Source organism: Rhipicephalus microplus, chromosome 3, assembly GCF_043290135.1.
Source record: "Rhipicephalus microplus isolate Deutch F79 chromosome 3, USDA_Rmic, whole genome shotgun sequence".
Classification (NCBI taxonomy): Eukaryota; Metazoa; Arthropoda; class Arachnida; order Ixodida; family Ixodidae; genus Rhipicephalus; species Rhipicephalus microplus.
In genome coordinates this window covers 210,653,660-210,676,942 of record NC_134702.1, presented here as the reverse complement: position 1 = coordinate 210,676,942, position 23,283 = coordinate 210,653,660, and the positions used below count along the sequence as shown (strand labels likewise).

The following is a 23,283-nucleotide window of genomic DNA, read 5'->3' as shown; positions in this document are numbered from 1 at the left end:
GAGACTGACGCGCTGCCTACTGCACTACCAAGGCGGACAGGTGTCTCTGGGAAACACAACCGGTATCAATAGTTTCCACAAGTTAAAAATTGAAAAATTAAGAAAACCGAGCAACTGTCATTCATTACTGCTCCTGACAGCGCACTCCTCACGACCTAATTAAACTCTAATAAGCAAACAAAAAACTGCACCGCCTTTCGCCCGGGTGAGAATTGAACTCACGACCTTCAGATTATGAAACTGACGCGCTGCCTACTGCGCTACCGAGGCGGACAGGCGTCACTGGGAAACACAACAGGTATCAATAGTTCCCTCAAGTTAAAGGTCGAAAAAGTAAGAAAACTCGGCAATAGTCATTCATTACTGCTCCAGACAGCGCACCCTTCAACACCTAATTAAACTCTCATAAACAAACAAAAAAACTTCGCCGCTTTTGCCCCGGGTGAGGATTGAACTCACGACCTTCAGAATATGAGACTGACGCGCTGCCTGCTGCGCTACCGAGGCAGACTGGGGTCACTGGGAAACGCAACCGGTATCATTAGTTCCCACAAATTAAAGGATGAAAAAATAAGAAAACTGAGCAACTGTCATTCATTTCTGCTCCTGACAGCGCACTCCTCACGACCTAATTAAACTCTCATAAGCAAACAAAAAACTGCACCACCATTGGCCTGGGTGAGAATTGAACTCACGACCTTCAGATTATGAGAATGACGCGCTGCCTACTGCGCTACCGAGGCGGACAGGTGTCACTGGGAAACACAACCGGTATCAATAGTTCCCTAAAGTTAAAGGTCGAAAAAGAAAGAAAACTCAGTAACAGTCATTCATTACTGCTCCAGACAGCGCACCCCTCAAGACCTAATTAAACTCTCATAAGCAAACAAAAAACGGCACCGCCTTTGGCCCGGGAGAGGATTGAACTCACGACCTTCACATTATGAGCCTGACGCGCTGCCTACTGCGCTACCGAGGCGGACAGGTGTCACTGGAAAACACAACAGGTATCAATAGTTCCCACAAGTTAAAAATTAAAAAATAAGAAAACTCACCAACAGTCATTCATTACTGCTCCAGACAGCGCACCCCTCACGACCTAATTAAACGCTCATAAGCAAACAAAAAACTCCACCGCCTTTGCCCTGGGATAGGTTTGACCTCACGACCTTCAGATTATGAGACTGACGCGCTGCCAGTGCGCTACCGAGGCGGACAGGTGTCACTGGGAAACACAACCGGTATCAATAGTTCCCACAAGTTAAAAATTAAAAAATAAGAAAACTCACCAACAGTCATTCATTACTGCTCCAGACAGCGCACCCCTCACGACCTAATTAAACGCTCATAAGCAAACAAAAAACTCCACCGCCTTTGCCCCGGGTGAGGATTGAACTGACGACCTTCAGATTATGAGACTGACGCGCTGCATACTGCGCTACCGAGGCGGACAGGTGTCACTGGAAACACAACCGGTATCAATAGTTCCCACACGTTAGAGGTCGAAAAAGTAAGAAAATTCAGCAACAGTCATTCGTTACTGCTCCAAACAGCGCACCCCTCACGACCTAATTAAACTCTCATAGGCAAACAAAAATTCTGCACCGCCTTTGCCCCGGGTGTGGATTGAACTCACGACCTTGAGATTATGAGACTGACGCACCGCCTACTGCGCTAACGAGGCGGACTGGTGTCACTGGGAAACACATCCGGTATCAATAGTGCCCACAAGTTAAAGGTCGAAAAAGTAAGAAAACTCAGCAACAGTCATTCATTACTGCTCCAGACAGCGCACCCTTCACGAACTAATTAAACTCTCATAAGCAAAGAAACCAACTACACCGCCTTTGCCACGGGTGAGGATGGAACTCACGACCTTCAAATTATGAGACTGACGCGCTGCCTACTGCGCTACCGAGGCGGACAGGGGTCACTGGGAAACGCAACCGGTATCATTAGTTCCCACAAATTAAAGGTTGAAAAAATAAGAAAACCGAACAACTGTCATTCATTACTGCTCAAGACAGTGCACCCCTCACGACCTAATTAAACTCTCATGAGCAAACAAAAAATCTGCAACAAGTTTGCCCCGTGTGAGTATTGAACTCACGACCTTCAGCTTATGAGACTGACGCGCTGCCTACTGCGCTACCGAGGCGGACAGGGGTCACTGCGCTACCGAGGCGGACAGGTGTCACTGGGAAACACAACCGGTATCATTAGTTCCCACAAATTAAAGGTCGAAAAAGTAGGAAAACCGAGCAACAGTCATTCATTACTTCTCCAGACAGTGCACCCCTCACGACCTAATTAAACTCTCATAAGCAAACAAAACATATTCACCGCCTTTGCCCCGGGAATGGATTGAACTCACGACCTTCAGATTATGAGACTGACGCGCTGCCTACTGCACTACCGAGGCGGACAGGTGTGACTGGGAAACACAACCGGTATCAATAGTTCCCACAAGTTAAAGGTCGAAAAAGTAAGAAAACTCAGCAACAGTCAATCATCACTGCTCCAGACATCGCACCCATCACGACCTAATTAAACTCTCATAAGCAAACAACAAAACGGCACCGCCTTTACCCCGGGTGGGGATTGAACTCACGACCTTCAGATTATGAGACTGACACGCTGCCTACTGCGCTACCGAGGCGGACAGGGGTCACTGGGAAACACAACCGGTATCAATAGTTCCCTCAAGTTAAAGGTCGAAAAAGTAAGAAAACTCGGCAACAGTCATTCATTACTGCTCCAGACAGCGCACCCTTCAACACCTAATTAAACTCTCATAAACAAACAAAAATACTTCGCCGCCTTTGCCCCGGGTGAGGATTGAACTCACGATCTTCAGATTATGAGACTGACGCGCTGCCTACTGCGCTAACGAGGCGGACAGGTGTCACTGGGAAACACAACCAGTATCAATAGTTCCCACACGTTAAAGGTCGAAAAAGTAAGAAAATTCAGCAACAGTCATTCGTTACTGCTCCAAACAGCGCACCCCTCACGACCTAATTAAACTTTCATAGGCAAACAAAAATTCTGCACCGCCTTTGCCCCGGATGTGGATTGAACTCACGACCTTGAGATTATGAGACTGACGCGCCGCCTACTGCGCTACTGAGGCGGACTGGTGTCACTGGGAAACACAACCGGTATCAATAGTTCCCACAAGTTAAAGGTCGAAAAAGTAAGAAAACTCAGCAACAGTCATTCATTACTACACCAGACAGCGCACCCTTCACGACCTAATTAAACTCTCATAAGCAAACAAAACAACTACACCGCCTTTGCCCCGGGTGAGGATGGAACTCACGACCTTCAGATTATGAGACTGACGCGCTGCCTACTGCGCTACCGAGGCGGACAGGGGTCACTGCGAAACGCAACAGGTATCATTGGTTCCCACAAATTAAAGGTGGAAAAAGTAAGAAAACTGAGCAACAGTCATTTATTACTGCTCCAGACAGTGCACCCCTCACGACCTAATTAAACTTTCATGAGCAAACAAAAAATGTGCAACAAATTTGCCCCGGGTGAGTGTTGAACTCACGACCTTCAGATTATGAGACTGACGCGCTGCCTACTGCGCTACCGAGGCGAACAGGCGTCACTGGGAAACACAACCGGTATCAATAGTTCCCACATGTTAAAGGTCGAAAAAGTAAGAAAACTCAGCAACAGTCATTTATTACTGCTCAGGACAGCGCACCCCTCACGACCTAATTAAACTCTTATAGGCAAACAAAAAATCTGCACCGCCTTTGCCCCGGGTGTGAATTGAACTCACGACCTTCAGATTATGAGACTGAAGCGCCGCCTACTGCGCTACCGAGGCGGACTGGTGTCACTGGGAAACACAACCGGTATCAATAGTTCCCACAAGTTAAAGGTCGAAAAAGTAAGAAAACTCAGCAACAGTCATTCATTACTACACCAGACAGCGCACCCTTCACGACCTAATTAAACTCTCATAAGCAAACAAAACAACTACACCGCCTTTGCCCCGGGTGAGGATGGAACTCACGACCTTCAGATTATGAGACTGACGCGCTGCCTACTGCGCTACCGAGGCGGACAGGGGTCACTGCGAAACGCAACCGGTATCATTAGTTCCCACAAATTAAAGGTGGAAAAAGTAAGAAAACTGAGCAACAGTCATTTATTACTGCTCCAGACAGTGCACCCCTCACGACCTAATTAAACTTTCATGAGCAAACAAAAAATGTGCAACAAATTTGCCCCGGGTGAGTGTTGAACTCACGACCTTCAGATTATGAGACTGACGCGCTGCCTACTGCGCTACCGAGGCGAACAGGCGTCACTGGGAAACACAACCGGTATCAATAGTTCCACATGTTAAAGGTCGAAAAAGTAAGAAAACTCAGCAACAGTCATTCATTACTGCTCCAGACAGCGCACCCCTCAAGACCTAATTAAACTCTCATAAGCAAACAAAAAAACTGCATCGACATTGGCCCGCCTTAGGATTGAACTCACGACCTTCAGATTATGAGACTGACGCGCTGCCTACTGCACTACCGAGGCGGACAGGTGTCTCTGGGAAACACAACCGGTATCAATAGTTCCCACAAGTTCAAAATTGAAAAATTAAGAAAACCGAGCAACTGTCATTCATTACTGCTCCTGACAGCGCACTCCTCACGACCTAATTAAACTCTAATAAGCAAACAAAAAACTGCACCGCCTTTGGCCCGGGTGAGAATTGAACTCACGACCCTCAGATTATGAAACTGACGCGCTGCCTACTGCGCTACCGAGGCGGACAGGTGTCACTGGGAAACAGAACAGGTATCAATAGTTCCCTCAAGTTAAAAATTGAAAAAGTAAGAAAACTCACCAACAGTCATTCATTACTGCTCCAGACAGCGCACCCCTCACGACCTAATTAAACTCTCATTAGCAAACAAAAATCTTCGCCGCCTTTGCCCCGGGTGAGGATTGAACTCACGACCTTCACATTATGAGACAGACGTGCTGCCTTTGCACTACCGAGGCGGACAGGGGTCACTGGGAAACGCAACCGGTATCATTAGTTCCCACAAATTAAAGGTCGAAAAAGTAAGAAAACCGAGCAACAGTCAGTCATTACTGCTCCAGACAGCGCACCCCTCACGACCTAATTAAACTCTCATAAGCAAACAAAAAACTTTACCGCCTTTGCCCTGGGTCAGGTTTGACCTCACGACCTTCAGATTATGAGACTGACGCGCTGCCAGTGCGCTACCGAGGCGGACAGGTGTCACTGGGAAACACAACCGGTATCAATAGTTCCCACAAGTTAAAAATTAAAAAATAAGAAAACTCACCAACAGTCATTCATTACTGCTCCAGACAGCGCACCCCTCACGACCTAATTAAACGCTCATAAGCAAACAAAAAACTCCACCGCCTTTGCCCCGGGTGAGGATTGAACTGACGACCTTCAGATTATGAGACTGACGCGCTGCATACTGCGCTACCGAGGCGGACAGGTGTCACTGGAAACACAACCGGTATCAATAGTTCCCACAAGTTAAAAATTAAAAAATAAGAAAACTCACCAACAGTCATTCATTACTGCTCCAGACAGCGCACCCCCCACGACCTAATTAAACTCTCATAGGCAAACAACAAACTTCACCGCCTTTGCCCCGGGTGAGGATTGAACTGACGACCTTCAGATTATGAGACTGACGCGCTGCATACTGCGCTACCGAGGCGGACAGGTGTCACTGGGAAACACAACCGGTATCAATAGTTCCCACACGTTAGAGGTCGAAAAAGTAAGAAAATTCAGAAACAGTCATTCGTTACTGCTCCAAACAGCGCACCCCTCACGACCTAATTAAACTCTCATAGGCAAACAAAAATTCTGCACCGCCTTTGCCCCGGGTGTGGATTGAACTCACGACCTTGAGATTATGAGACTGACGCACCGCCTACTGCGCTACCGAGGCGGACTGGTGTCACTGGGAAACACATCCGGTATCAATAGTTCCCACAAGTTAAAGGTCGAAAAAGTAAGAAAACTCAGCAACAGTCATTCATTACTGCTCCAGACAGCGCACCCTTCACGACCTAATTAAACTCTCATAAGCAAAAAAACCAACTACACCGCCTTTGCCCCGGGTGAGGATGGAACTCACGACCTTCAAATTATGAGACTGACGCGCTGCCTACTGCGCTACCGAGGCGGACAGGGGTCACTGGGAAACGCAACCGGTATCATTAGTTCCCACAAATTAGAGGTTGAAAAAATAAGAAAACCGAACAACTGTCATTCATTGCTGCTCAAGACAGTGCACCCCTCACGACCTAATTAAACTCTCATGAGCAAACAAAAAATCTGCAACAAATTTGCCCCGTGTGAGGATTGAACTCACGACCTTCAGCATATGAGACTGACGCGCTGCCTACTGCGCTACCGAGGCGGACAGGGCTCACTGCGAAGCGCAACCGGTATCATTAGTTCCCACAAATTAAAGGTCGAAAAAGTAGGAAAACCGAGCAACAGTCATTCATTACTTCTCCAGACAGTGCACCCCTCACGACCTAATTAAACTCTCATAAGCAAACAAAACATATTCACCGCCTTTGCCTCGGGAAAGGATTGAACTCACGACCTTCAGATTATGAGACTGACGCGCTGCCTACTGCACTACCGAGGCGGACAGGTGTGACTGGGAAACACAACCGCTATCAATAGTTCCCACAAGTTAAAGGTCGAAAAAGTAAGAAAACTCAGCAACAGTCAATCATTAATGCTCCAGACAGCGCACCCCTCACGACCTAATTAAACTCTCATAAGCAAACAACAAAACGGCACCGCCTTTACCCCGGGTGGGGATTGAACTCACGACCTTCAGATTATGAGACTGATGCGCTGCCTACTGCGCTACCGAGGCGGACATGGGTCACTGGGAAATACAACCGGTATCAATAGTTTCCACAAGTTAAAAATTGAAACAGTAAGAAAACCGAGCAACAGTCATTTATTACTGCTCAAGACAGCGCACCCCTCACGACCTAATTAAACTCTCATAAGCAAACAAAAAATGTGTACCGCCTTTACCCTGGGTGTGTATTGAACTCACGACCTTCAGATTATGAGACTGACGCACCGCCTACTGCGCTACCGAGGCGGACAGGTGTCACTGGGAAACACAACCGGTATCAATAGTTCCCTCAAGTTAAAGGTCGAAAAAGTAAGAAAACTCAGCAACAGTCATTCATTACTGCTCCAGACAGCGCACCCCTCAAGACCTAATTAAACTCTCATAAGCAAACAAAAAAACTGCATCGACATTGGCCCGCCTTAGGATTGAACTCACGACCTTCAGATTATGAGACTGACGCGCTGCCTACTGCACTACCGAGGCGAACAGGTGTCTCTGGGAAACACAACCGGTATCAATAGTTCCCACAAGTTAAAAATTGAAAAATTAAGAAAACCGAGCAACTGTCATTCATTACTGCTCCTGACAGCGCACTCCTCACGACCTAATTAAACTCTAATAAGCAAACAAAAACTGCACCGCCTTTGGCCCGGGTGAGAATTGAACTCACGACCTTCAGATTATGAAACTGACGCGCTGCCTACTGCGCTACCGAGGCGGACAGGTGTCACTGGGAAACACAACAGGTATCAATAGTTCCCTCAAGTTAAAGGTCGAAAAAGTAAGAAAACTCGGCAACAGTCATTCATTACTGCTCCAGACAGCGCACCCTTCAACACCTAATTAAACTCTCATAAACAAACAAAAAAACTTCGCCGCCTTTGCCCCGGGTGAGGATTGAACTCACGACCTTCAGAATATGAGACTGACGCGCTGCCTACTGCGCTACCGAGGCGGACAGGTGTCACTGGAAAACACAACAGGTATCAATAGTTCCCACAAGTTAAAGGTCGAAAAAGTAAGAAAACTCAGCAACAGTCATTCATTACTGCTTCAGACAGCGCACCCCTCACGACCTAATTAAACAATCAAGAGCAAACAAAGAACTGCACCACGTTTGCCCCGGGTGAGGATTGAACTCACGATCTTCAGATTATGAGACTGACGCGCTGCCTACTGCGCTACCGAGGCGGACAGGTGTCACTGGGAAACACAACCGGTATCAATCGTTCCCACAAGTTAAAAATTGAAAAAGTAAGAAAACTCACCAACAGTCATTCATTACTGCTCCAGACAGCGCACCCCTCACGACCTAATTAAACTCTCATTAGCAAACAAAAATCTTCGCCGCCTTTGCCCCGGGTGAGGATTGAACTCACGACCTTCAGATTATGAGACTGACGCACTGCATACTGCGCTACCGAGGCGGACAGGTGTCACTAGGAAACACAACCGGTATCAATAGTTCCCACAAGTTAAAGGTCGAAAAAATAAGAAAACTCAGCAACAGTCAATCATTACTGCTCCAGACAGCGCACCCCTCACGACCTAATTAAACTCTCATAAGCAAACAACAAAACGGCACCGCCTTCACCCCGGGTGGGGATTGAACTCACGACCTTCACATTATGAGACAGACGTGCTGCCTTTGCACTACCGAGGCGGACAGGGGTCACTGGGAAACGCAACCGGTATCATTAGTTCCCACAAATTAAAGGTCGAAAAAGTAAGAAAACCGAGCAACAGTCAGTCATTACTGCTCCAGACAGCGCACCCCTCATGACCTAATTAAACTCTCATAAGCAAACAAAAAACTTTACCGCCTTTGCCCTGGGATAGGTTTGACCTCACGACCTTCAGATTATGAGACTGACGCGCTGCCAGTGCGCTACCGAGGCGGACAGGTGTCACTGGGAAACACAACCGGTATCAATAGTTCCCACAAGTTAAAAATTAAAAAATAAGAAAACTCACCAACAGTCATTCATTACTGCTCCAGACAGCGCACCCCTCACGACCTAATTAAACGCTCATAAGCAAACAAAAAACTCCACCGCCTTTGCCCCGGGTGAGGATTGAACTGACGACCTTCAGATTATGAGACTGACGCGCTGCATACTGCGCTACCGAGGCGGACAGGTGTCACTGGAAACACAACCGGTATCAATAGTTCCCACACGTTAGAGGTCGAAAAAGTAAGAAAATTCAGCAACAGTCATTCGTTACTGCTCCAAACAGCGCACCCCTCACGACCTAATTAAACTCTCATAGGCAAACAAAAATTCTGCACCGCCTTTGCCCCGGGTGTGGATTGAACTCACGACCTTGAGATTATGAGACTGACGCACCGCCTACTGCGCTAACGAGGCGGACTGGTGTCACTGGGAAACACATCCGGTATCAATAGTGCCCACAAGTTAAAGGTCGAAAAAGTAAGAAAACTCAGCAACAGTCATTCATTACTGCTCCAGACAGCGCACCCTTCACGAACTAATTAAACTCTCATAAGCAAAGAAACCAACTACACCGCCTTTGCCCCGGGTGAGGATGGAACTCACGACCTTCAAATTATGAGACTGACGCGCTGCCTACTGCGCTACCGAGGCGGACAGGGGTCACTGGGAAACGCAACCGGTATCATTAGTTCCCACAAATTAAAGGTTGAAAAAATAAGAAAACCGAACAACTGTCATTCATTACTGCTCAAGACAGTGCACCCCTCACGACCTAATTAAACTCTCATGAGCAAACAAAAAATCTGCAACAAGTTTGCCCCGTGTGAGTATTGAACTCACGACCTTCAGCTTATGAGACTGACGCGCTGCCTACTGCGCTACCGAGGCGGACAGGGGTCACTGCGCTACCGAGGCGGACAGGTGTCACTGGGAAACACAACCGGTATCATTAGTTCCCACAAATTAAAGGTCGAAAAAGTAGGAAAACCGAGCAACAGTCATTCATTACTTCTCCAGACAGTGCACCCCTCACGACCTAATTAAACTCTCATAAGCAAACAAAACATATTCACCGCCTTTGCCCCGGGAGAGGATTGAACTCACGACCTTCAGATTATGAGACTGACGCGCTGCCTACTGCACTACCGAGGCGGACAGGTGTGACTGGGAAACACAACCGGTATCAATAGTTCCCACAAGTTAAAGGTCGAAAAAGTAAGAAAACTCAGCAACAGTCAATCATCACTGCTCCAGACATCGCACCCATCACGACCTAATTAAACTCTCATAAGCAAACAACAAAACGGCACCGCCTTTACCCCGGGTGGGGATTGAACTCACGACCTTCAGATTATGAGACTGACACGCTGCCTACTGCGCTACCGAGGCGGACAGGGGTCACTGGGAAACACAACCGGTATCAATAGTTTCCACAAGTTAAAAATTGAAACAGTAAGAAAACCGAGCAACAGTCATTTATTACTGCTCAAGACAGCGCACCCCTCACGACCTAATTAAACTCTCATAAGCAAACAAAAAATGTGTACCGCCTTTACCCTGGGTGTGTATTGAACTCACGACCTTCAGATTATGAGACTGACGCGCTGCCTACTGCGCTACTGAGGCGGACAGGTGTCACTGGGAAACACAACTGGTATCAATAGTTCCCTCAAGTTAAAGGTCGAAAAAGTAAGAAAACTCAGCAACAGTCATTCATTACTGCTCCAGACAGCGCACCCCTCAAGACCTAATTAAACTCTCATAAGCAAACAAAAAAACTGCATCGACATTGGCCCGCCTTAGGATTGAACTCACGACCTTCAGATTATGAGACTGACGCGCTGCCTACTGCACTACCGAGGCGGACAGGTGTCTCTGGGAAACACAACCGGTATCAATAGTTCCCACAAGTTAAAAATTGAAAAATTAAGAAAACCGAGCAACTGTCATTCATTACTGCTCCTGACAGCGCACTCCTCACGACCTAATTAAACTCTAATAAGCAAACAAAAAACTGCACCGCCTTTGGCCCGGGTGAGAATTGAACTCACGACCTTCAAATTATGAAACTGACGCGCTGCCTACTGCGCTACCGAGGCGGACAGGTGTCACTGGGAAACAGAACAGGTATCAATAGTTCCCTCAAGTTAAAGGTCGAAAAAGTAAGAAAACTCGGCAACAGTCATTCATTACTGCTCCAGACAGCGCACCCTTCAACACCTAATTAAACTCTCATAAACAAACAAAAAAACTTCGCCGCTTTTGCCCCGGGTGAGGATTGAACTCACGACCTTCAGAATATGAGACTGACGCGCTGCCTGCTGCGCTACCGAGGCAGACTGGGGTCACTGGGAAACGCAACCGGTATCATTAGTTCCCACAAATTAAAGGATGAAAAAATAAGAAAACTGAGCAACTGTCATTCATTACTGCTCCTGACAGCGCACTCCTCACGACCTAATTAAACTCTCATAAGCAAACAAAAAACTGCACCACCATTGGCCTGGGTGAGAATTGAACTCACGACCTTCAGATTATGAGAATGACGCGCTGCCTACTGCGCTACCGAGGCGGACAGGTGTCACTGGGAAACACAACCGGTATCAATAGTTCCCTAAAGTTAAAGGTCGAAAAAGTAAGAAAACTCAGCAACAGTCATTCATTACTGCTTCAGACAGCGCACCCCTCACGACCTAATTAAACTCTCATAAGCAAACAAAGAACTGCACCACCTTTGCCCCGGGTGAGGATTGAACTCACGATCTTCAGATTATGAGACTGACGCGCTGCCTACTGCGCTACCGAGGCGGACAGGTGTCACTGGGAAACACAACCAGTATCAATAGTTCCCACACGTTAAAGGTCGAACAAGTAGGAAAACCGAGCAACAGTCATTCATTACTTCTCCAGACAGTGTACCCCTCACGACCTAATTAAACTCTCATAAGCAAACAAAACATATTCACCGCCTTTGCCCCGGGAGAGGATTGAACTCACGACCTCCAGATTACGAGAATGACGCGCTTCCTACTGCGCTACCGACGCGGACAGGGGTCACTTGGAAACGCAACCGGTATCATTAGTTCCCACAAATTAAAGGTGGAAAAAGTAAGAAAACTGAGCAACAGTCATTTATTACTGCTCCAGACAGTGCACCCCTCACGACCTAATTAAACTTTCATGAGCAAACAAAAAATGTGCAACAAATTTGCCCCGGGTGAGTGTTGAACTCACGACCTTCAGATTATGAGACTGACGCGCTGCCTACTGCGCTACCGAGGCGAACAGGCGTCACTGGGAAACACAACCGGTATCAATAGTTCCCACATGTTAAAGGTCGAAAAAGTAAGAAAACTCAGCAACAGTCATTTATTACTCCTCAGGACAGCGCACCCCTCACGACCTAATTAAACTCTTATAGGCAAACAAAAAATCTGCACCGCCTTTGCCCCGGGTGTGAATTGAACTCACGACCTTCAGATTATGAGACTGAAGCGCCGCCTACTGCGCTACCGAGGCGGACTGGTGTCACTGGGAAACACAACCGGTATCAATAGTTCCCACAAGTTAAAGGTCGAAAAAGTAAGAAAACTTGGCAACAGTCATTCATTACTACACCAGACAGCGCACCCTTCACGACCTAATTAAACTCTCATAAGCAAACAAAACAACTACACCGCCTTTGCCCCGGGTGAGGATGGAACTCACGACCTTCAGATTATGAGACTGACGCGCTGCCTACTGCGCTACCGAGGCGGACAGGGGTCACTGCGAAACGCAACCGGTATCATTAGTTCCCACAAATTAAAGGTCGAAAAAGTAAGAAAACCGAGCAACAGTAATTCATTACTGCTCCACACAGTGCACCCCTCACGACCTAATTGAACTCTCATAAGCAAACAAAAAATCTGCACCGCCTTTGCCCCGGGTTAGGATTGAACTCACGACCTTCAGATTATGAGACTGACGCGCTGCCTAGTGCGCTTCCGAGGCAGACAGGGGTCACTGGGAAACGCAACCGGTATCATTAGTTCCCACAAATTAAAGGTCGAAAAAGTAAGAAAACCGAGCAACAGTCATTCATTACTGCTCCAGACAGTGCACCCCTTACGACCTAATTAAACTCTCATAAGCAAACAAAAAACTTTACCGCCTTTGCCCCGGGTGAGGTTTGACTCACGACTTTCAGATTATGAGACTGACGCGCTGCCTACTGCGCTACCGAGGCGGACAGGTGTCACTGGGAAACACAACCAGTATCAATAGTTCCCACACGTTAAAGGTCGAAAAAGTAAGAAAATTCAGCAACAGTCATTCGTTACTGCTCCAAACAGCGCACCCCTCACGGCCTAATTAAACTCTTTAGGCAAACGAAAATTCTGCACCGCCTTTGCCCCGGATGTTGATTGAACTCACGACCTTGAGATTATGAGACTGACGCGCCGCCTACTGCGCTACCGAGGCGGACTGGTGTCACTGGGACACACAACCGGTATCAATAGTTCCCACAAGTTAAAGGTCGAAAAAGTAAGAAATCTCAGCAACAGTCATTCATTACTGCTCCAGACAGCGGCCCCTTCACGACCTAATTAAACTCTCAGAAGCAAAGAAACCAATTACACCGCCTTTGCCCCGGGTGAGGATGGAACTCACGACCTTCAGATTATGAGACTGATGCGCTGCCTACTGCGCTACCGAGGCGGACAGGGGTCACTGCGAAACGCAACCGGTATCATTAGTTCCCACAAATTGAAGGTCGAACAAGTAGGAAAACCGAGCAACAGTCATTCATTACTTCTCCAGACAGTGTACCCCTCACGACCTAATTAAACTCTCATAAGCAAACAAAACATATTCACCGCCTTTGCCCCGGGAGAGGATTGAACTCACGACCTCCAGATTACGAGACTGACGCGCTTCCTACTGCGCTACAGACGCGGACAGGGGTCACTGAGAAACGCATCCGGTATCATTAGTTCCCACAAATTAAAGGTGGAAAAAGTAAGAAAACTGAGCAACAGTCATTTATAACTGCTCCAGACAGTGCACCCCTCACGACCTAATTAAACTTTCATGAGCAAACAAAAAATGTGCAACAAATTTGCCCCGGGTGAGTGTTGAACTCACGACCTTAAGATTATGAGACTGACGCCCTGCCTACTGCGCTACCGAGGCGAACAGGCGTCACTGGGAAACACAACCGGTATCAATAGTTCCCACATGTTAAAGGTCGAAAAAGTAAGAAAACTCAGCAACAGTCATTTATTACTGCTCAGGACAGCGCACCCCTCACGACCTAATTAAACTCCTATAGGCAAACAAAAAATCTGCACCGCCTTTGCCCCGGGTGTGAATTGAACTCACGACCTTCAGATTATGAGACTGAAGCGCCGCCTACTGTGCTACCGAGGCGGACTGGTGTCACTGGGAAACACAACCGGTATCAATTGTTCCCAAGTGTTAAAGGTCGAAAAAGTAAGAAAACTCAGCAACAGTCATTCATTACTGCTCCACACAGTGCACCCCTCACAACCTAATTAAACTCTCATAAGCAAACAAAAAATCTGCACCGCCTTTGGCCCGGGTGATGATTGAACTCACGACCTTCAGATTATGAGACTGACGCGCTGCCTACTGCGCCACCGAGGCATACAGGAGTCCCTGGCAAACGCAACCGGTATCATTAGTTCCCACAAAAATAAAGGTAGAAAAAGTAAGAAAACTGAGCAACAGTCATTTATTACTGCTCCAGACAGTGCACCCCTCACGACCTAATTAAACTCTCATGAGCAAACAAAAAATCTGTACCAAAGTTGCCCTGTGTGAGGATTGAACTCACGACCTTCAGATTATGAGACTGACGCGCTGCCTAGTGCGCTTCCGAGGCAGACAGGGGTCACTGGGAAACGCAACCGGTATCATTAGTTCCCACAAACTATAGGTCGAAAAAGTAAGAAAACCGAGCAACAGTCATTCATTACTGCTCCAGACAGCGCACCCCTCACGACCTAATTAAATTCTCATGGGCGAACAAAAATTCTGCACCGCCTTTGCCCCGGGTGTGGATTGAACTCACGACCTTGAGATTATGAGACTGAAGCACCGCCTACTGCGCTACCGAGGCGGACTGGTGTCACTGGGAAACACAACCGGTATCAATAGTTCCCACAAGTTAAAGGTCGAAAAAGTAAGAAAACTCAGCAACAGTCATTCATTACTGCTCCAGCCAGCACACCCTTCACGACCTAATTAAACTCTCATAAGCAAAGAAACCAACTACACCGCCTTTGCCCCGGGTGAGGATGGAACTCACGACCTTCAGATTATGAGACTGACGCGCTGCCTACTGCGCTACCGAGGCGGACAGGGGTCACTGCGAAACGCAACCGGTATCATTAGTTCCCACAAATTAAAGGTCGAAAAAGTAGGAAAACCGAGCAACAGTCATTCATTACTTCTCCAGACAGTGCACCCCTCACGACCTAAATAATCTCTCATAAGCAAACAAAACATATTCACCGCCTTTGCCCCGGGAGAGGATTGAACTCACGACCTTCAGATTACGAGACTGACGCGCTGCCTACTGCGCTACCGACGCCGACAGGGGTCACTGGGAAACGCAACCGGTATCATTAGTTCCCACAAATTAAAGGTTGAAAAAATAAGAAAACCGAACAACTGTCATTCATTACTGCTCAAGACAGTGCACCCCTCACGACCTAAATAAACTCTCATGAGCAAACAAAAAATCTGCAAGAAATTTGCCCCGGGTGAAGATTGAACTCACGACCTTCAGATTATGAGACTGACGCGCTGCCTACTGCGCTACCGAGGCGAACAGGCGTCACTGGGAAACACAACCGGTATCAATAGTTCCCACATGTTAAAGGTCGAAAAAGTAAGAAAACTCAGCAACAGTCATTCATTACTGCTCAGGACAGCGCACCCCTCACAACCTAATTAAACTCTCATAGGCAAACAAAAAATCTGCACCGCCTTTGCCCCGGGTGTGGATTGAACTCACGACCTTCAGATTATGAGACTGAAGCGCCGCCTACTGCGCTACCGAGGCGGACTGGTGTCACTGGGAAACACCACCGGTATCAATAGTTTTCACAAGTTAAAGGTCGAAAAAATAAAAAAACTCAGCAACAGTCATTCATTACTGCTCCAGACAGCGCACCCTTCACGACCTAATTAAACTCTCATAAGCAAACAAAACAACTACACCGCCTTTGCCCCGGGTGAGGATGGAACTCACGACCTTCAGATTATGAGACTGACGCGCTGCCTACTGCGCTACCGAGGCGGACAGGGGTCACTGCGAAACGCAACCGGTATCATTCGTTTCCACAAATTAAAGGTCGAAAAAATAAGAAAACTGGGCAACAGTCATTCATTACTGCTCCAGACAGTGCACCCCTCCCGACCTAATTAAACTCTCATGAGCAAACAAAAAATCTGCACCGCCTTTGCCCCGGGTGAGGATTGAACTCACGACCTTCAGAATATGAGACTGACGCGCTGCCTACTGCACTACCGAGGCGGACAGGTGTGACTGGGAAGCACAACCGGTATCAATAGTTCCCACAAGTTAAAGGTCGAAAAAGTAAGAAAACTCAGCAACAGTCAATCATTACTGCTCCAGACAGCGCACCCCTCACGACCTAATTAAACTCTCATAAGCAAACAACAAAACTGCACCACCTTTACCCCGGGTGGGGATTGAACTCACGACCTTCAGATTATGAGACTGACACGCTGCCTACTGCGCTACCGAGGCGGACAGGGGTCACTCGGAAACACAACCGGTATCAATAGTTTCCACAAGTTAAAAATTGAAACAGTAAGAAAACCGAGCAACAGTCACTTATTACTGCTCCAGACAGCGCACCCCTCACGACCTAATTAAACTCTCATAAGCAAACAAAAAATGTGTACCGCCTTTACCCTGGGTGTGTATTGAACTCACGACCTTCAGATTATGAGACTGACGCGCTGCCTACTGCGCTTCCGAGGCGGACAGGTGTCTCTGGGAAACACAACCGGTATCAATAGTTCCCACAAGTTAAAAATTGCAAAATTAAGAAAACCGAGCAACTGCCATTCATTACTGCTCCTGACAGCGCACTCCTCAAGACCTAATTAAACTCTCATAGGCAAACAAAAAACTGCACCGCCTTTGGCCCGGGTGAGAATTGAACTCACGACCTTCAGATTATGAGACTGACGCGCTGCCTACTGCGCTACCGAGGCGGACAGGTGTCTCTGGGAAACACAACAGGTATCAATAGTTCCCTCAAGTTAAAGGTCGAAAAAGTAAGAAAACTCGGCAACAGTCATTCATTACTGCTCCAGACAGCGCACCCTTCACGACCTAGTTAAACTCTCATGAACAAACAAAAAAACTTCACCGCCTTTGCTCCGGGTGAGGATTGAACTCACGACCTTCAGAATATGAGACTGACGCGCTGCCTACTGCGCTACAAGGGCAGACTGGGGTCACTGGGAAACGCAACCGGTATCATTAGTTCCCACAAATTAAAGGTTGAAAAAATAAGAAAACCGAGCAACAGTCATTCATTACTTCTCCAGACAGTGCACCCCTCACGACCTAATTAAACTCTCATAAGCAAACAAAACATATTCACCGCCTTTGCCCCGGGAGAGGATTGAACTCATGACCTTCAGATTACGAGACTGACGCGCTGCCTACTGAGCTACCGACGCGGACAGGGGTCACTGGGAAACGCAACCGGTATCATTAGTTCCCACAAATAAAAGGTTGAAAAAATAAGAAAACCGAACAACTGTCATTCATTACTGCTCAAGACAGTGCACCCCTCACGACCTAATTAAACTCTCATGAGCAAACAAAAAATCTGCAAGAAATTTGCCCCGGGTGAGGATTGAACTCACGACCTTCAGATTATGAGACTGACGCGCTGCCTACTGCGCTACCGAGGCGAACAGGCGTCACTGGGAAACACAACCGGTATCAATAGTTCCCACATGTTAAAGGTCGAAAAAGTAAGAAAACTCAGCAACAGTCATTCATTACTGCTCCAGACAGTGCACCCCTCCCGACCTAATTAAACTCTCATGAGCAAACAAAAAATCTGCACCGCCTTTGCCCCGGGTGAGGATTGAACTCACGACCTTCAGATTATGAGACTGACGCGCTTGCTTCTGCGCTACCGAGGCGGACAGGGGTCACTGCGAAACGCAACCGGTATCATTAGTTCCCACAAGTTAAAGGTCGAACAAGTAGGAAAACCGAGCAACAGTCATTCATTACATCTCCAGACAGTGTACCCCTCACGACCTAATTAAACTCTCATAAGAAACAAAACATATTCACCGCCTTTGCCCCGGGAGAGGATTGAACTCACGACCTTCAGATTATGAGACTGACGCGCTGCCTACTGCGCCACCGAGGCATACAGGAGTCCCTGGTAAACGCAACCGGTATCATTAGTTCCCACAAAAATAAAGGTAGAAAAAGTAAGAAAACTGAGCAACAGGCATTTATTACTGCTCCAGACAGTGCACCCCTCACGACCTAATTAAACTCTCATGAGCAAACAAAAAATCTGTACCAAAGTTGCCCCGGGTGAGGATTGAACTCACGACCTTCAGATTATGAGACTGACGCGCTGCCTAGTGCGCTTCCGAGGCAGACAGGGGTCACTGGGAAACGCAACCTGTATCTTTAGTTCCCACAAACGATAGGTCTAAAAAGTAAGAAAACCGAGCAACAGTCATTCATTACTGCTCCAGACAGCGCACCCCTCACGACCCAAAAAATCTCTCATAGGAAAACAAAAAAATCTGCAACACCTTTGCCCCGGGTGGGGGTTGAACTCACGACCTTCAGATTATGAGACGGACGTGCTGCCTTTGCACTACCGAGGCGGACAGGGGTCACTGGGAAACGCAACCGGTATCATTAGTTCCCACACGTTAAAGGTCGAAAAGTAAGAAAATTCAGCAACAGTCATTCGTTACTGCTCTAAACAGCGCACCCCTCACGACCTAATTAAACTCTCATAAGCAAACAAAAAACTTCACCGCCTTTGCCCCGGGTGAGGATTGAACTCACGACCTTCAGATTATGAGACTGACGCGCTTGCTTCTGCGCTACCGAGGCGGACAGGGGTCACTGCGAAACGCAACCGGTATCATTAGTTCCCACACGTTAAAGGTCGAAAAGTAAGAAAATTCAGCAACAGTCATTCGTTACTGCTCTAAACAGCGCACCCCTCACGACCTAATTAAACTCTCATAAACAAACAAAAAATCTGCACCGCCTTTGCCCCGGGTGAGGATTGAACTCACGACCTTCAGATTATGAGACTGACGCGCTTGCTTCTGCGCTACCGAGGCGGACAGGGGTCACTGCGAAACGCAACCGGTATCATTAGTTCCCACAAGTTAAAGGTCGAACAAGTAGGAAAACCGAGCAACAGTCATTCATTACATCTCCAGACAGTGTACCCCTCACGACCTAATTAAACTCTCATAAGAAACAAAACATATTCACCGCCTTTGCCCCGGGAGAGGATTGAACTCACGACCTTCAGATTATGAGACTGACGCGCTGCCTACTGCGCCACCGAGGCATACAGGAGTCCCTGGTAAACGCAACCGGTATCATTAGTTCCCACAAAAATAAAGGTAGAAAAAGTAAGAAAACTGAGCAACAGGCATTTATTACTGCTCCAGACAGTGCACCCCTCACGACCTAATTAAACTCTCATGAGCAAACAAAAAATCTGTACCAAAGTTGCCCCGGGTGAGGATTGAACTCACGACCTTCAGATTATGAGACTGACGCGCTGCCTAGTGCGCTTCCGAGGCAGACAGGGGTCACTGGGAAACGCAACCTGTATCTTTAGTTCCCACAAACGATAGGTCTAAAAAGTAAGAAAACCGAGCAACAGTCATTCATTACTGCTCCAGACAGCGCACCCCTCACGACCCAAAAAATCTCTCATAGGAAAACAAAAAAATCTGCAACACCTTTGCCCCGGGTGGGGGTTGAACTCACGACCTTCAGATTATGAGACGGACGTGCTGCCTTTGCACTACCGAGGCGGACAGGGGTCACTGGGAAACGCAACCGGTATCATTAGTTCCCACACGTTAAAGGTCGAAAAAGTAAGAAAACCGAGCAACAGTCATTCATTACTGCTCCAGACAGTGCACCCCTCACGACCTAATTAAACTCTCATAAGCAAACAAAAAACTTCACCGCCTTTGCCCCGGGTGAGGATTGAACTCACGACCTTCAGATTATGAGACTGACGCGCTGCATACTGCGCTACCGAGGCGGACAGGTGTCACTGGGAAACACAACCGGTATCAATAGTTCCCACACGTTAAAGGTCGAAAAGTAAGAAAATTCAGCAACAGTCATTCGTTACTGCTCTAAACAGCGCACCCCTCACGACCTAATTAAATTCTCATGGGCGAACAAAAATTCTGCACCGCCTTTGCCCCGGGTGTGGATTGAACTCACGACCTTGAGATTATGAGACTGACGCACCGCCTACTGCGCTACCGATGCGGACTGGTGTCACTGGGAAACACAACCGGTATCAATAGTTCCCACAAGTTAAAGGTCGAAAAAGTAAGAAAACTCAGCAACAGTCATTCATTACTGCTCCAGACAGCGCACCCTTCACGACCTAATTAATCTCTCATAAGCAAACAAAACAACTACACCGCCTTTTCCCCGGGTGAGGATGGAACTCACGACCTTCAGATTATGAGACTGACGCGCTGCCTACTGCGCTACCGAGGCGGACAGGGGTCACTGCGAAACGCAACCGGTATCATTTGTTTCCACAAATTAAAGGTCGAAAAAATAAGAAAACCGGGCAACAGTCATTCATTACTGCTCCAGACAGTACACCCCTCCCGACCTAATTAAACTCTCATGAGCAAACAAAAAATCTGCACCGCCTTTGCCCCGGGTGAGGATTGAACTCACGACCTTCAGATTATGAGACTGACGCGCTGCCTACTGCACTACCGAGGCGGACAGGTGTGACTGGGAAGCACAACCGGTATCAATAGTTCCCACAAGTTAAAGGTCGAAAAAGTAAGAAAACTCAGCAACAGTCAATCATTACTGCTCCAGACAGCGCACCCCTCACGACCAAATTAAACTCTCATAAGCAAACAACAAAACTGCACCGCCTTTACCCCGGGTGGGGATTGAACTCACGACCTTCAGATTATGAGACTGACACGCTGCCTACTGCGCTACCGAGGCGGACAGGGGTCACTCGGAAACACAACCGGTATCAATAGTTTCCACAAGTTAAAAATTGAAACAGTAAGAAAACCGAGCAACAGTCATTTATTACTGCTCCAGACAGCGCACCCCTCACGACCTAATTAAACTCTCATAAGCAAACAAAAAATGTGTACCGCCTTTACCCTGGGTGTGTATTGAACTCACGACCTTCAGATTATGAGACTGACGCGCTGCCTACTGCGCTTCCGAGGCGGACAGGTGTCTCTGGGAAACACAACCGGTATCAATAGTTCCCACAAGTTAAAAATTGCAAAATTAAGAAAACCGAGCAACTGCCATTCATTACTGCTCCTGACAGCGCACTCCTCACGACCTAATTAAACTCTCATAAGTAAACAAAAAACTGCACCGCCTTTGGCCCGGGTGAGAATTGAACTCACGACCTTCAGATTATGAGAATGACGCGCTGCCTACTGCGCTACCGAGGCGGACAGGTGTCACTGGGAAACACAACAGGTATCAATAGTTCCCTCAAGTTAAAGGTCGAAAAAGTAAGAAAACTCGGCAACAGTCATTCATTACTGCTCCAGACAGCGCACCCTTCACGACCTAATTAAACTCTCATAAACAAACAAAAAAACTTCACCGCCTTTGCTCCAGGTGAGGATTGAACTCACGACCTTCAGAATATGAGACTGACGCGCTGCCTACTGCGCTACCGAGGCAGACTGGGGTCACTGGGAAACGCAACCGGTATCATTAGTTCCCACAAATTAAAGGTTGAAAAAATAAGAAAACCGAGCAACAGTCATTCATTACTTCTCCAGACAGTGCACCCCTCACGACCTAATTAAACTCTCATAAGCAAACAAAACATATTCACCGCCTTTGCCCCGAGAGAGTATTGAACTCACGACCTTCAGATTACGAGACTGACGCGCTGCCTACTGAGCTACCGACGCGGACAGGGGTCACTGGGAAACGCAACCGGTATCATTAGTTCCCACAAAGTAAAGGTTGAAAAAATAAAAAAACCGAACAACTGTCATTCATTACTGCTCAAGACAGTGCACCCCTCACGACCTAATTAAACTCTCATGAGCAAACAAAAAATCTGCAAGAAATTTGCCCCGGGTGAGGATTGAACTCACGACCTTCAGATTATGAGACTGACGCGCTGCCTACTGCGCTACCGAGGCGAACAGGCGTCACTGGGAAACACAACCGGCATCAATAGTTCCCACATGTTAAAGGTCGAAAAAGTAAGAAAACTCAGCAACAGTCATTCATTACTGCTCAGGACAGCGCACCCCTCACAACCTAATTAAACTCTCATAGGCAAACAAAAAATCTGCACCGCCTTTGCCCCGGGTGTGGATTGAACTCACGACCTTCAGATTATGAGACTGAAGCGCCGCCTACTGCGCTACCGAGGCGGACTGGTGTCACTGGGAAACACAACCGGTATCAATAGTTCCCACAAGTTAAAGGTCGAAAAAATGAAAAAACTCGGCAACAGTCATTCACTACTGCTCCAGACAGCGCACCCTTCACGACCTAATTAAACTCTCATAAGCAAACAAAACAACTACACCGCCTTTGCCCCGGGTAAGGATGGAACTCACGACCTTCAGATTATGAGACTGACGCGCTGCCTACTACGCTACCGAGGCGGACAGGAGTCACTGCAAAACGCAACCGGTATCATTCGTTTCCACAAATTAAAGGTCGAAAAAATAAGAAAACTGGGCAACAGTCATTCATTACTGCTCCACACAGTGCACCCCTCCCGACCTAATTAAACTCTCGAGCAAACAAAAAAATCTGCACCGCCTTTGCCCCGGGTGAGGATTGAACTCACGACCTTCAGATTATGAGACTGGCGCGCTGCCTACTGCACTACCGAGGCGGACAGGTGTGACTGGGAAGCACAACCGGTATCAATAGTTCCCACAAGTTAAAGGTCGAAAAAGTAAGAAAACTCAGCAACAGTCAATCATTACTGCTCCAGACAGCGCACCCCTCACGACCTAATTAAACTCTCATAAGCAAACAACAAAACTGCACCGCCTTTACCCCGGGTGGGGATTGAACTCACGACCTTCAGATTATGAGACTGACACGCTGCCTACTGCGCTACCGAGGCGGACAGGGGTCA

General features: G+C 47.5%; 44 non-coding genes across 44 annotated transcripts; all 44 read right to left on the bottom strand.

Moving 5' to 3' along the window:
• Positions 1 to 197: 197 nt before the first annotated feature.
• On the bottom strand, positions 198 to 271 carry TRNAM-CAU (transfer RNA methionine (anticodon CAU)). Its single transcript has one exon. It is a non-coding gene; the product is annotated as a tRNA-Met (tRNA).
• A 163-nt stretch (positions 272 to 434) lies between these two features.
• TRNAM-CAU (transfer RNA methionine (anticodon CAU)) lies at positions 435 to 507 on the bottom strand. The gene has a single exon. It is a non-coding gene; the product is annotated as a tRNA-Met (tRNA).
• Positions 508 to 2,085: 1,578 nt separating this feature from the next.
• Positions 2,086 to 2,158, bottom strand: TRNAM-CAU (transfer RNA methionine (anticodon CAU)). Its single transcript has one exon. It is a non-coding gene; the product is annotated as a tRNA-Met (tRNA).
• A 428-nt stretch (positions 2,159 to 2,586) lies between these two features.
• TRNAM-CAU (transfer RNA methionine (anticodon CAU)) lies at positions 2,587 to 2,659 on the bottom strand. The gene has a single exon. It is a non-coding gene; the product is annotated as a tRNA-Met (tRNA).
• Positions 2,660 to 2,823: 164 nt separating this feature from the next.
• TRNAM-CAU (transfer RNA methionine (anticodon CAU)) lies at positions 2,824 to 2,896 on the bottom strand. Its single transcript has one exon. It is a non-coding gene; the product is annotated as a tRNA-Met (tRNA).
• Positions 2,897 to 3,297: 401 nt separating this feature from the next.
• Positions 3,298 to 3,370, bottom strand: TRNAM-CAU (transfer RNA methionine (anticodon CAU)). Its single transcript has one exon. It is a non-coding gene; the product is annotated as a tRNA-Met (tRNA).
• Positions 3,371 to 3,534: 164 nt separating this feature from the next.
• Positions 3,535 to 3,607, bottom strand: TRNAM-CAU (transfer RNA methionine (anticodon CAU)). The gene has a single exon. It is a non-coding gene; the product is annotated as a tRNA-Met (tRNA).
• A 401-nt stretch (positions 3,608 to 4,008) lies between these two features.
• TRNAM-CAU (transfer RNA methionine (anticodon CAU)) lies at positions 4,009 to 4,081 on the bottom strand. Its single transcript has one exon. It is a non-coding gene; the product is annotated as a tRNA-Met (tRNA).
• A 164-nt stretch (positions 4,082 to 4,245) lies between these two features.
• On the bottom strand, positions 4,246 to 4,318 carry TRNAM-CAU (transfer RNA methionine (anticodon CAU)). Its single transcript has one exon. It is a non-coding gene; the product is annotated as a tRNA-Met (tRNA).
• A 399-nt stretch (positions 4,319 to 4,717) lies between these two features.
• TRNAM-CAU (transfer RNA methionine (anticodon CAU)) lies at positions 4,718 to 4,790 on the bottom strand. The gene has a single exon. It is a non-coding gene; the product is annotated as a tRNA-Met (tRNA).
• Positions 4,791 to 6,130: 1,340 nt separating this feature from the next.
• Positions 6,131 to 6,203, bottom strand: TRNAM-CAU (transfer RNA methionine (anticodon CAU)). The gene has a single exon. It is a non-coding gene; the product is annotated as a tRNA-Met (tRNA).
• A 164-nt stretch (positions 6,204 to 6,367) lies between these two features.
• Positions 6,368 to 6,440, bottom strand: TRNAM-CAU (transfer RNA methionine (anticodon CAU)). The gene has a single exon. It is a non-coding gene; the product is annotated as a tRNA-Met (tRNA).
• Positions 6,441 to 6,841: 401 nt separating this feature from the next.
• Positions 6,842 to 6,914, bottom strand: TRNAM-CAU (transfer RNA methionine (anticodon CAU)). The gene has a single exon. It is a non-coding gene; the product is annotated as a tRNA-Met (tRNA).
• A 636-nt stretch (positions 6,915 to 7,550) lies between these two features.
• On the bottom strand, positions 7,551 to 7,623 carry TRNAM-CAU (transfer RNA methionine (anticodon CAU)). The gene has a single exon. It is a non-coding gene; the product is annotated as a tRNA-Met (tRNA).
• Positions 7,624 to 7,787: 164 nt separating this feature from the next.
• Positions 7,788 to 7,860, bottom strand: TRNAM-CAU (transfer RNA methionine (anticodon CAU)). Its single transcript has one exon. It is a non-coding gene; the product is annotated as a tRNA-Met (tRNA).
• A 163-nt stretch (positions 7,861 to 8,023) lies between these two features.
• On the bottom strand, positions 8,024 to 8,096 carry TRNAM-CAU (transfer RNA methionine (anticodon CAU)). The gene has a single exon. It is a non-coding gene; the product is annotated as a tRNA-Met (tRNA).
• Positions 8,097 to 9,438: 1,342 nt separating this feature from the next.
• TRNAM-CAU (transfer RNA methionine (anticodon CAU)) lies at positions 9,439 to 9,511 on the bottom strand. Its single transcript has one exon. It is a non-coding gene; the product is annotated as a tRNA-Met (tRNA).
• Positions 9,512 to 9,675: 164 nt separating this feature from the next.
• TRNAM-CAU (transfer RNA methionine (anticodon CAU)) lies at positions 9,676 to 9,748 on the bottom strand. The gene has a single exon. It is a non-coding gene; the product is annotated as a tRNA-Met (tRNA).
• A 191-nt stretch (positions 9,749 to 9,939) lies between these two features.
• TRNAM-CAU (transfer RNA methionine (anticodon CAU)) lies at positions 9,940 to 10,012 on the bottom strand. The gene has a single exon. It is a non-coding gene; the product is annotated as a tRNA-Met (tRNA).
• Positions 10,013 to 10,176: 164 nt separating this feature from the next.
• TRNAM-CAU (transfer RNA methionine (anticodon CAU)) lies at positions 10,177 to 10,249 on the bottom strand. Its single transcript has one exon. It is a non-coding gene; the product is annotated as a tRNA-Met (tRNA).
• Positions 10,250 to 11,123: 874 nt separating this feature from the next.
• TRNAM-CAU (transfer RNA methionine (anticodon CAU)) lies at positions 11,124 to 11,196 on the bottom strand. Its single transcript has one exon. It is a non-coding gene; the product is annotated as a tRNA-Met (tRNA).
• A 399-nt stretch (positions 11,197 to 11,595) lies between these two features.
• On the bottom strand, positions 11,596 to 11,668 carry TRNAM-CAU (transfer RNA methionine (anticodon CAU)). The gene has a single exon. It is a non-coding gene; the product is annotated as a tRNA-Met (tRNA).
• Positions 11,669 to 12,069: 401 nt separating this feature from the next.
• On the bottom strand, positions 12,070 to 12,142 carry TRNAM-CAU (transfer RNA methionine (anticodon CAU)). The gene has a single exon. It is a non-coding gene; the product is annotated as a tRNA-Met (tRNA).
• A 401-nt stretch (positions 12,143 to 12,543) lies between these two features.
• On the bottom strand, positions 12,544 to 12,616 carry TRNAM-CAU (transfer RNA methionine (anticodon CAU)). Its single transcript has one exon. It is a non-coding gene; the product is annotated as a tRNA-Met (tRNA).
• An 872-nt stretch (positions 12,617 to 13,488) lies between these two features.
• Positions 13,489 to 13,561, bottom strand: TRNAM-CAU (transfer RNA methionine (anticodon CAU)). The gene has a single exon. It is a non-coding gene; the product is annotated as a tRNA-Met (tRNA).
• Positions 13,562 to 15,148: 1,587 nt separating this feature from the next.
• TRNAM-CAU (transfer RNA methionine (anticodon CAU)) lies at positions 15,149 to 15,221 on the bottom strand. The gene has a single exon. It is a non-coding gene; the product is annotated as a tRNA-Met (tRNA).
• Positions 15,222 to 15,622: 401 nt separating this feature from the next.
• Positions 15,623 to 15,695, bottom strand: TRNAM-CAU (transfer RNA methionine (anticodon CAU)). Its single transcript has one exon. It is a non-coding gene; the product is annotated as a tRNA-Met (tRNA).
• A 401-nt stretch (positions 15,696 to 16,096) lies between these two features.
• Positions 16,097 to 16,169, bottom strand: TRNAM-CAU (transfer RNA methionine (anticodon CAU)). Its single transcript has one exon. It is a non-coding gene; the product is annotated as a tRNA-Met (tRNA).
• Positions 16,170 to 16,333: 164 nt separating this feature from the next.
• TRNAM-CAU (transfer RNA methionine (anticodon CAU)) lies at positions 16,334 to 16,406 on the bottom strand. The gene has a single exon. It is a non-coding gene; the product is annotated as a tRNA-Met (tRNA).
• Positions 16,407 to 16,570: 164 nt separating this feature from the next.
• On the bottom strand, positions 16,571 to 16,643 carry TRNAM-CAU (transfer RNA methionine (anticodon CAU)). Its single transcript has one exon. It is a non-coding gene; the product is annotated as a tRNA-Met (tRNA).
• A 400-nt stretch (positions 16,644 to 17,043) lies between these two features.
• TRNAM-CAU (transfer RNA methionine (anticodon CAU)) lies at positions 17,044 to 17,116 on the bottom strand. Its single transcript has one exon. It is a non-coding gene; the product is annotated as a tRNA-Met (tRNA).
• A 638-nt stretch (positions 17,117 to 17,754) lies between these two features.
• On the bottom strand, positions 17,755 to 17,827 carry TRNAM-CAU (transfer RNA methionine (anticodon CAU)). The gene has a single exon. It is a non-coding gene; the product is annotated as a tRNA-Met (tRNA).
• Positions 17,828 to 17,991: 164 nt separating this feature from the next.
• On the bottom strand, positions 17,992 to 18,064 carry TRNAM-CAU (transfer RNA methionine (anticodon CAU)). The gene has a single exon. It is a non-coding gene; the product is annotated as a tRNA-Met (tRNA).
• Positions 18,065 to 18,227: 163 nt separating this feature from the next.
• TRNAM-CAU (transfer RNA methionine (anticodon CAU)) lies at positions 18,228 to 18,300 on the bottom strand. The gene has a single exon. It is a non-coding gene; the product is annotated as a tRNA-Met (tRNA).
• A 637-nt stretch (positions 18,301 to 18,937) lies between these two features.
• Positions 18,938 to 19,010, bottom strand: TRNAM-CAU (transfer RNA methionine (anticodon CAU)). The gene has a single exon. It is a non-coding gene; the product is annotated as a tRNA-Met (tRNA).
• Positions 19,011 to 19,173: 163 nt separating this feature from the next.
• TRNAM-CAU (transfer RNA methionine (anticodon CAU)) lies at positions 19,174 to 19,246 on the bottom strand. The gene has a single exon. It is a non-coding gene; the product is annotated as a tRNA-Met (tRNA).
• Positions 19,247 to 19,409: 163 nt separating this feature from the next.
• Positions 19,410 to 19,482, bottom strand: TRNAM-CAU (transfer RNA methionine (anticodon CAU)). The gene has a single exon. It is a non-coding gene; the product is annotated as a tRNA-Met (tRNA).
• A 638-nt stretch (positions 19,483 to 20,120) lies between these two features.
• Positions 20,121 to 20,193, bottom strand: TRNAM-CAU (transfer RNA methionine (anticodon CAU)). The gene has a single exon. It is a non-coding gene; the product is annotated as a tRNA-Met (tRNA).
• A 637-nt stretch (positions 20,194 to 20,830) lies between these two features.
• On the bottom strand, positions 20,831 to 20,903 carry TRNAM-CAU (transfer RNA methionine (anticodon CAU)). Its single transcript has one exon. It is a non-coding gene; the product is annotated as a tRNA-Met (tRNA).
• A 164-nt stretch (positions 20,904 to 21,067) lies between these two features.
• Positions 21,068 to 21,140, bottom strand: TRNAM-CAU (transfer RNA methionine (anticodon CAU)). The gene has a single exon. It is a non-coding gene; the product is annotated as a tRNA-Met (tRNA).
• Positions 21,141 to 21,777: 637 nt separating this feature from the next.
• TRNAM-CAU (transfer RNA methionine (anticodon CAU)) lies at positions 21,778 to 21,850 on the bottom strand. The gene has a single exon. It is a non-coding gene; the product is annotated as a tRNA-Met (tRNA).
• Positions 21,851 to 22,251: 401 nt separating this feature from the next.
• On the bottom strand, positions 22,252 to 22,324 carry TRNAM-CAU (transfer RNA methionine (anticodon CAU)). The gene has a single exon. It is a non-coding gene; the product is annotated as a tRNA-Met (tRNA).
• A 637-nt stretch (positions 22,325 to 22,961) lies between these two features.
• On the bottom strand, positions 22,962 to 23,034 carry TRNAM-CAU (transfer RNA methionine (anticodon CAU)). The gene has a single exon. It is a non-coding gene; the product is annotated as a tRNA-Met (tRNA).
• Positions 23,035 to 23,198: 164 nt separating this feature from the next.
• TRNAM-CAU (transfer RNA methionine (anticodon CAU)) lies at positions 23,199 to 23,271 on the bottom strand. The gene has a single exon. It is a non-coding gene; the product is annotated as a tRNA-Met (tRNA).
• Positions 23,272 to 23,283: the final 12 nt, after the last annotated feature.